The sequence below is a fragment of the Coregonus clupeaformis genome, unplaced genomic scaffold, assembly GCF_020615455.1.
Source record: "Coregonus clupeaformis isolate EN_2021a unplaced genomic scaffold, ASM2061545v1 scaf3075, whole genome shotgun sequence".
NCBI classification, from domain to species: domain Eukaryota; kingdom Metazoa; phylum Chordata; class Actinopteri; order Salmoniformes; family Salmonidae; genus Coregonus; species Coregonus clupeaformis.
Genome location: NW_025536529.1, coordinates 33,415 through 42,404, shown reverse-complemented (window position 1 = coordinate 42,404; position 8,990 = coordinate 33,415). Strand labels below are relative to the sequence as shown.

Here is an 8,990-nt window from a genome sequence, read left to right as displayed (position 1 = left end):
CTGGCGACGCGCACCGTAGGTTTGGTGCGAGTGGCAGGAACAGGCCGGGTCGGGCTGGCGACGCGCACCGTAGGTTTGGTGCGAGTGGCAGGAACAGGCCGGGTCGGGCTGGCGACGCACACCGTAAACTTGGTGCGGGTGGCAGGAACAGGCCGGACCGGGCTGGTGACGCACACCGTAGGCTTGGTGCGTGGAGCAGGGATGGGCCGGACTGGGCTGGCGACGCGCACCACAGACTTGGTGCGGAGAGCAGGAACGGGCCGGACAGGGCTGACGAAACGCACCACAGACTTGGTGCGGAGAGCAGGAACGGGCCGGACAGGGCTGACGAAACGCACCACAGACTTGGTGCGGGGAGCAGGAACAGGCCGGGCCGGGCTGGCGATGCGCACCATCGGCCTGGTGCGGGGAGCAGGAACAGGCCGGACCGGGCTGGCGACGCGCACCATAGGCTCGGTGCGGGGAGCAGGAACAGGCCGGGCCGGGCTGACGACACGCACCACAGGCTCGATGCGAGGAACAGGAAAGGCGGCGTACTGGGGACACACACCACTGGCCCTACGCAGGGATCAGGAACGGGCCGGACCGGACTGGTAACACACCCCAGTACCTCTCGCCGTGCCTCCACACTTTCCCTCTCCTCTGTGACCAGTGGCCCCAACCTGGCGGCCTCCTCTGCACACCCGCTGGACTGCTCCATCGCGGCCTCCGGCTGCCCCGTCGCCCACGTCGTGAGCCCCCCCTAAAAATTTTCTGGGGTTCTCTCCTCCCCGTGGACCAGGCCTCCCTAGTTCTCGCCAGACTCTCACTCCACTGCTTCCAAGTCCAACCTCTCTGTTCTTCGCTTGGCTTGGCCCAGTCAAGACTCTTAATCCATTGCTCCATAGACCAGCCTCTCTTCTCTTCACTTAGCGGGGCCCAGTCGAAACTCCTACTCCACTGATCCCAGGTCCTTCCTCTCTCCTCTTCACGCTGCTTGGTCCAGTTTTGGTGGGTTCTTCTGTCACGAACGTCAGGGTAAGGAGTAGACCAAGGCGCAGCGTTGCAGGCAAACATACTCATTTATTAATCGAAACGATATCAAAAACAACAAAAGACGGAAACGTGACAGTACATGGTATAACACAACCAACTCGAAACAAGAACCCACAAACACAAAGTGAAAACAGACAGTTTAAATATGGCTCCCAATCAGAGACAGCCAGCAAACAGCTGACACTCGTTGCCTCTGATTGGGAGTCACTTAGGCCAACACAGAAAACAACAACCTAGAACACCCAACATAGAAACAACCCACACAGAACGAACACACCCTGGCTCAACATACAGAGTCCCGGAGCCAGAGCGTGACACCCGAGTTATTCACAGGAATGCATCCGAGAGCCAACCAGAGGAACGTTTGAGCATTCTTTAAATATGCAACCTAAGTTAACATAACATACAATAATAATAATGTGTTAATATACACATTTCGTTAGAGATTAAAGACTAACATTAGTGGAACAGCAATGTTGAGTTTTTGCATAAATCCATTGTAATGGTTTTGTAAATTTAACCACAGGTAGCCATTTTGGTTCAACATAACTGTCATCAAGTGCATGAGGCTCATTACTACATTAATGTTCCTTCAAGTATGGTGGTTTACAGAGTAAAACTAGAAAATATCTACATGATGCATGTTGGTATGACACAGTCGGCATATTCAAATGGTAAAATGTCCTGCCCTTCCTGATGGTTTCACATACTAGACAGACTGTTGCATGGAGCTTATTCAGTAAGGACAAGAGTCCCTAGAGAATTGAACTGTGACGATAGAGAACAGTCTCTTTTCTATTCATTGCATTTCTATCTATAACACTAAGTGCGTTACAGATGTGCTCTACTGAATGAGCCCCAGTTGTCCAAAACCCAGATTGAAATGAAACTGCACCTGCTATTAAGGATGGGAACAAAAACACATACAACCAGCAGCTTTGCTGCATGCTTGGACCCCTAATAAGAGATTAGTTGGTCCTAGTTCAATTTTCCAGTTCAAGTTTAAACATCGTTCAAAACACATAAAAACCTTGGATTAAGGAGTTGTTTTCCAGACAGATAACACTCATACACCAATGGTTGTTATAGTCCCTTTTCCCCTCTCTTCGGGTTGGCTCATTCTTGATAACCACAGAACTTTCAGAGAACAAAGAAAATGTCCATTAGAAAACCTCAGCAATTGATATGTCTTGTGCTTTCGTTGTCGTTACATAGTGGTTTCTCAACTTCTCAAAGTCAATTTTGCTCTAAGCACAAAAATAAGTACATATATTCTATATGTACTGCTTTGTGATGCTCTTGCACAATTGATCTACAGTTATTCATTTTTCATCCATTCTGAGAAAAGTCTTCTTGGCTCCTCTGAATATAGACCACTACCACATTGCCCCTCCCCCTTTTCAATGAAGTACCTTCTCCGATATTGATACTTATCCTTTTCGTGTGTGATTTGAACTGTGCGTTATGCCTCGTTTTAGAACAGTCAATGCGGTAAATGTCCTATGGATAGGAGGACAAGAGGGAGAGGAGGTGCGGACTCCCCCTCCACAAGGCCAAAACAAGGAGGGGGTAAACAGTGGTCCGTCTAAGACAAAGAACATACCGAGTTTGCAAACAGGTCCTGTAGCACTAGTCTATACACAAGTCCATTTTCCTAAATGTGCTGCTTTGGCAAGCACACATGCGTGAGTCCATATGCACATGTTCACCACAATCTTTATATGTATTTTTACTTGCTCTCCCATGTGGTTGTCCCATGTAGTAGAGTTTGGTGTCGAACTGTTCACATGATGCCGTTGGTGAAGTACTGGAAGCCGTCGTAAAGCTTGGTGGTGATGGAGCGCATGGAGCCATCCACCATCTGTTCCACCAGCACCTGTAGCTGCTCCTCCGTCAGGCTCATGTGGAAACGTTCCTTCAGGTAGCGGATGGTGCTGGAGCCATGGAAGCAGGGTAGGTGAGAGCCTGGTGGGGGAGGAGAGAGGGGAGACCCAGGGAGAGGGAGTCAGAGGAGTTGCAATCCCAAGACCACAGAGAAACCGGGCAGATAGATAATGTTTATGGAAAAACACCACAACACACTGGTCATGCTAATATACCGTTTTAGCTAACAGTACCTTGCTGCATGATCTCCACTATTTGGACCACCTTTCTCCATGTGTTTGCGAGCAGCTATCAGGCCCTGGAGCATCAGCATCTTGTAGTAGTTGAACATGTCTCCATCCAGGCCTCCCATCACCTGAGAGAACCACAGACAACAGAGGTTAGTCTTTACACATAAAAAACCAACAGGTTATGCAGGCTACTGCAGCTAACCAGCAAACTCGCTAATAGCATCTTTGAACACTAACAAATGTATGCATTTATGCAGTGAACATTTTGTGAGGTTTCTAGCTAGATTGTATGATCAATTCCACAGTGTTCTCCAGTTTACACTTATATGACAATGCAAATTCGCATGCAGTATAATTCATTTGACTCACATCCACAAATTCGCTGGTGAGCTTAAAAGCGGAGGTCTCAAAGCCCAGGTTCCTGGGCGAGCTGGACAGGATGAAGCCAAAGTCAATGTGGATTATGTGGCCCTCCGAGTCCAGGAGGATGTTTCCATTGTGTCTGGAGAAAGACAGAAAGGAGATAAGAGGGATAGGGGAACTGAGTAAAGGGTATAGGAATAGAGGAGAGGGTGGGATGTGGTAGTTGATATCAGACCACAAAAACTGTGTTTACACAGGCAGCCCAATTCTGACCTTCTGCCCAATTATTGGCAAAAGATCAGAATTGTGCAGCCTGTGTAAATGTAGCCAAACAGGCTCAAAGACAAAGGAAGCTAAGAGGGGAAATGGAACATGTGAGTAATGTAACGAGTGACACTGAAGAGGGGTGAAAAGGGAGGGCTGCCCACCTGTCTTTAACCTGCAGCAGGTAGCAGATGAGACTGTAGCCGGCGCAGCTCTCCACAAAGTTGCACTGGGCGGTGAGGAAGGCCTCGGTGGTGTAGCTGCCATGCTCCTGCAGGAAGTAGTCCAGCAGAGACAGCTGGCTCTGCTTCCTCACCTGGAGCACAGAAACAGCATTTTGTATGAAATAGTAACAGACACAGTATTCCATTAGAAAAAGCTACCGACACGGCATTCCATTAAAATTAGCAACTGACACGAAATTCCAGTGCGTGATCAACCATTACTTAGATTATCAAAATCTTTCATCCCAAGAGGTACTGGATTACATAGCTAAACAACTCGGCTTGAAGTTATTGTTAGGCAACTTTGTCATGAGATTTCAAGTGCACAATTGGGTCCATCTCATTTTCTCTGCTCACCTGGTGCAGAGAGACAGCGTTCAGCACGGGCTCGATCATCCCGCTGTCCGATGACATCACCAGGATCTTATAGGGCTTGATCCACAGGGGGACGTGCTCCTGCTCCCAGATGGACTGGAGAGGAAAGGGGAGTAGTGGAGCGAATTAGTGATTGAATGAATGCTAATAAGAATAAATAATTCAGAGCATTTCTGTGGAATGGGACTCTACTGTGGAGAGTCAAGTACCTGTAGCTGGCTGAGCACCTGGAAGGCCAGTAGCTCTTGCCTCAGGTCGTCCCCACACTTCACGATGACCGACAGCAGCCGCCAGTTTGGCAGGTGACCGTAAGGGGAGCCCTCCCTTATCCGCCTGAGGGATGGAGAGAGCGGAAAGAAATAGTGAGACACAGCAAATGACTTTACAATGCCACAATGTGTTGTCTTCGCTGCACTAAGTGGGACAGACATGTATCCTCGGGTGGGGGATTGTGTATGCCCATCCATTTTGTCTCTTCTAGTAATTACACTGCTCAAAAAAATAAAAGGGAACACTTAAACAACACAATGTAACTCCAAGTCAATCACACTTCTGTGAAATCAAACTGTCCACTTAGGAAGCAACACTGATTGACAATATATTTCACATGCTGTTGTGCAAATGGAATAGACAACAGGTGGAAATTATAGGCAATTAGCAAGACACCCCCAATAAAGGAGTGGTTCTGCAGGTGGTGACCACAGACCACTTCTCAGTTCCTATGCTTCCTGGCTGATGTTTTGGTAGTGGTAGCATGAGACGGAGTCTACAACCCACACAAGTGGCTCAGGTAGTGCAGCTCATCCAGGATGGCACATCAATGCGAGCTGTGGCAAGAAGGTTTGCTGTGTCTGTCAACGTAGTGTGCAGAGCATGGAGGCGCTACCAGGAGACAGGCCAGTACATCAGGAGATGTGGAGGAGGCTGTAGGAGGGCAACAACCCAGCAGCAGGACCGCTACCTTTGCCTTTGTGCAAGGAGGAGCAGGAGGAGCACTGCCAGAGCCCTGCAAAATGACCTCCAGCAGGCCACAAATGTGCATGTCTCTGCTCAAACGGTCAGAAACAGACTCCATGAGGGTGGTATGAGGGCCCGACGTCCACAGGTGGGGGTTGTGCTTACAGCCCAACACCGTGCAGGACGTTTGGCATTTGCCAGAGAACACCAAGATTGGCAAATTCGCCACTGGCGCCCTGTGCTCTTCACAGATGAAAGCAGGTTCACACTGAGCACGTGACAGAGTCTGGAGACGCCGTGGAGAACGTTCTGCTGTCTGCAACATCCTCCAGCATGACCGGTTTGGCGGTGGGTCAGTCATGGTGTGGGGTGGCATTTCTTTGGGGGGCCGCACAGCCCTCCATGTGCTCGCCAGAGGTAGCCTGACTGCCATTAGGTACCGAGATGAGATCCTCAGACCCCTTGTGAGACCAAATGCTGGCCCTGGGTTCCTCCTAAAGCAAGACAATGCTAGACCTCATGTGGCTGGAGTGTGTCAGCAGTTCCTGCAAGAGGAAGGCATTGATGCTATGACTGAATCCAATTGAGCACATCTGGGACATCATGTCTCGCTCCATCCACCAACGCCACGTTGCACCACAGACTGTCCAGGAGTTGGCGGATGCTTTAGTTCAGGTCTGGGAGGAGATCCCTCAGGAGACCATCCGCCACCTCATCAGGAGCATGCCCAGGCGTTGTAGGGAGGGCATACAGGCACGTGGAGGCCACACACACACACTACTGAGCCTCATTTTGACTTGTTTTAAGGACATTACAGCAAAGATGGATCAGCCTGTAGTGTGGTTTTCCACTTTTTAATTTTGAGGGTGACTCCAAATCCAGACCGCCATGGGTTGATAAATTTGATTTCCATTGATAATTTTTGTGTGATTTTGTTGTCAGCACATTCAACCATGTAAAGAAAAAAGTATTTAATAAGATCATTTCATTCATTCAGATCTAGGATGTGTTATTTTAGTGTTCCCTTAATTTTTTTGAGCAGTGTATATTTCTATGTACCAATCACCCACCTGACTTTCTCCTGCCAGGGCTCCTTGAGCGCCACGGCGATGAAGACAGGCTCCTTGCTCTCCGTGCTGGTGATGCTGTCCACAGAGAACTGGGAGATGTTGTCACTGCTACTGGTGTGGCCTTCTGGGAGCTGAAACCATAGAAGGACCCCAGAGTTAAAAGTACATTCATATCTGATTCACCTCCTCCTTCCCCAACAACCTAGTCATCAAAATGTGACTTAAAGTCAGACGGTGCCACCATGTGGTTGTCATGGGTACCCACCTCCACTTCCAACTTGCCGATGTCATCCACTGCCCAGGCCTCGCCGTCGTTGTCGTAGTTGGGCACGGTGGAGAAACTGCCGCGCGCTGCTCGGCTGTGATGCCAACGCACTCCGGGAGGAGGTTGTCCACAGAGCGGGCGCTGCGGATGCATGTCTCCGGGATGCGCAGGGGAATGCCGGACGTCTCGAACCTCTCGCACTCCAGCACCTCCACGTAGATGATGTACGGGGCCTGAGAGGAAGGGGAGAATGAAGAGGTCACTGGAGTTCTAGACCAATTTTTGTAAGGTACATTTATGCAGGAAGTCCCATTGACAAAGAGCATTGGGGCCCACTCCATCTAAACTCCAGGCTCCTCAGAAATAAATAACAAACTAACAAATGAGTTAACTAATTAATCGTGTCAAACTACTAGGCATTCTGGTCACCTTGTTTTTGGAGCCTGTTGTGTGTGTGTACCTCCTTATACATGTGTATTACAACAAGTTGCCTCACCTTATCTTTGGAGTTGAGCACCACGGCCTGTGTGTGGGGGCACGCGCACCACGTGGTGGTCGAAGGCTGCAGTGGGCAGCCAGACGCGGGCTGGCAGCTTGTGGTTGAGCTGTGACAGCTCTGAGATGAGCTGCCAGGTCTTCTGCTCCTTGGTGGGCAGCGTGGCCAGCCGCTTTCCGATGCCCATCAGAGACTTGATGAACTCCCTCTGCAGCGTCAGGCGCAACGGCTACAGAGAGGAGGAGCGAGGTTAGGAGGAGGAGAGCTGGTTAGAATCTAGATCAAGACAGATGGCTTTTTGTGTTCTGAAGACATTTACAACAAGCTACAGCAAATAACAAGTGGCACATCTTTTTTTTAGGGTCCTTCCATGAATGACTACACACACAAAAAAAAAAAAAGAGGCTGAGAAAGGAGGGAGGAAGATGGGTATGATGGGAATTGAAAGAAGGATGTTTTAGGAGCGGAATCTGAAGAGAAAACCAAGGGGAGGTATAAGACTAAGAATGCATGGGCACAGGGAGAAAGAAGCAAATAAATTAAATTCTGTCAACCCATTGCAGTACCACATTCCAGCACCAGAGATCAGTACCACAATGGTTAAAATGAGAGACTTGAGCAAAACCCAGATACCAAACAAGCTCTTGGGCCTTGGAGATGTTTAGTCAACTTATGGTGTCCAATATCTTCATATTTAAAGTATGAGCAATATTCAATACCATTATAGTAGGTCAAAGTACAAATCTAGGAAGTGCTTTGTTCTACAGTCCACCATTAAGGCTACTTTGATAACATCTCAATCATAAGGTTACTATATAAAAAAGTACTTACATTTTGTTTTGTTATGGAAACAAGTTCCAATTAAGTAGGCTAACATATGGGACAGTTAACATTTTTGTTAAAATACTTAACACACAAGAAAAAAAGGTTAATTTGTTAGTTCTTAGTTAAAGGTAGACTCAGTGAAATGTATGTTGCCACGAGCAGCACCGCAGATATTGAGATGAGCGAGATAAAATACTTTGCTCACACAGTCGCACTGTTACAGCATGGTAGCCAAGGGACCAAAACAGCGGAGAAGTTGAGCCTCGCACTTCAACGCTCTTAGTTGTTGTGGAAATTGACCCACTATGCTGTTTACTTTCTGCATCTACGTCATCCCACTGAGTCTACCTTTAATACCAGGTAGGCCAATTTTTGCCACATGAACTACTGCCAGTGGCGTATTTGTTGCTTAGGACTACCATGTAAAATGTGTAAACGTGTGTAATTATGACTGACTTTGACTGACTCTCCTTCAGTAAAGGTTACTCCAGGTGTCTTTACATTTAGCTGAGTCTCCCCATTCCAAAACTCCCAGAAGCATTTTTCAAAAACATGAAGCAAGTTATCCGATTACAGAGAGAAAAACAACCCAAGGGGTTGAGACCATTGCACTACATGCCAATGTCCATACTTTTATACCACAAAGAAATCATGCCCAATGCATACATGTGCTAGTTGGTGTGGACATTGAAACAGAGCCTAGAGGTGGCGTTGACACACAGATTAGGGCTAGGGCTGTTGCGGTGACCTTATTACCGCCAGTCACGAGTCGTGACCGCAGTTAAATTCCCGTTGGTAAAGGTACTCCCAATCCAAAACTGCGCAAATGAACGGTGCTGATGGATAGCCTACCAAACTTGCTAATGGCCTGGAACTCAGTGCTCTATTGTCCCTCTAATCACATCATGATTTAATTTGAATAATCTGAATGATGAGGACAAATAATTATGGGAGTTACAGTTCCTGTTCCGAAATGGACACGGGAAAGCCCCGGACCCAATA

General features: G+C 48.1%; 1 pseudogene; it reads right to left on the bottom strand.

Moving 5' to 3' along the window:
- Nucleotides 1-2,734: 2,734 nt before the first annotated feature.
- On the bottom strand, nucleotides 2,735-7,501 carry LOC121566093 (annotated as a pseudogene).
- Nucleotides 7,502-8,990: the final 1,489 nt, after the last annotated feature.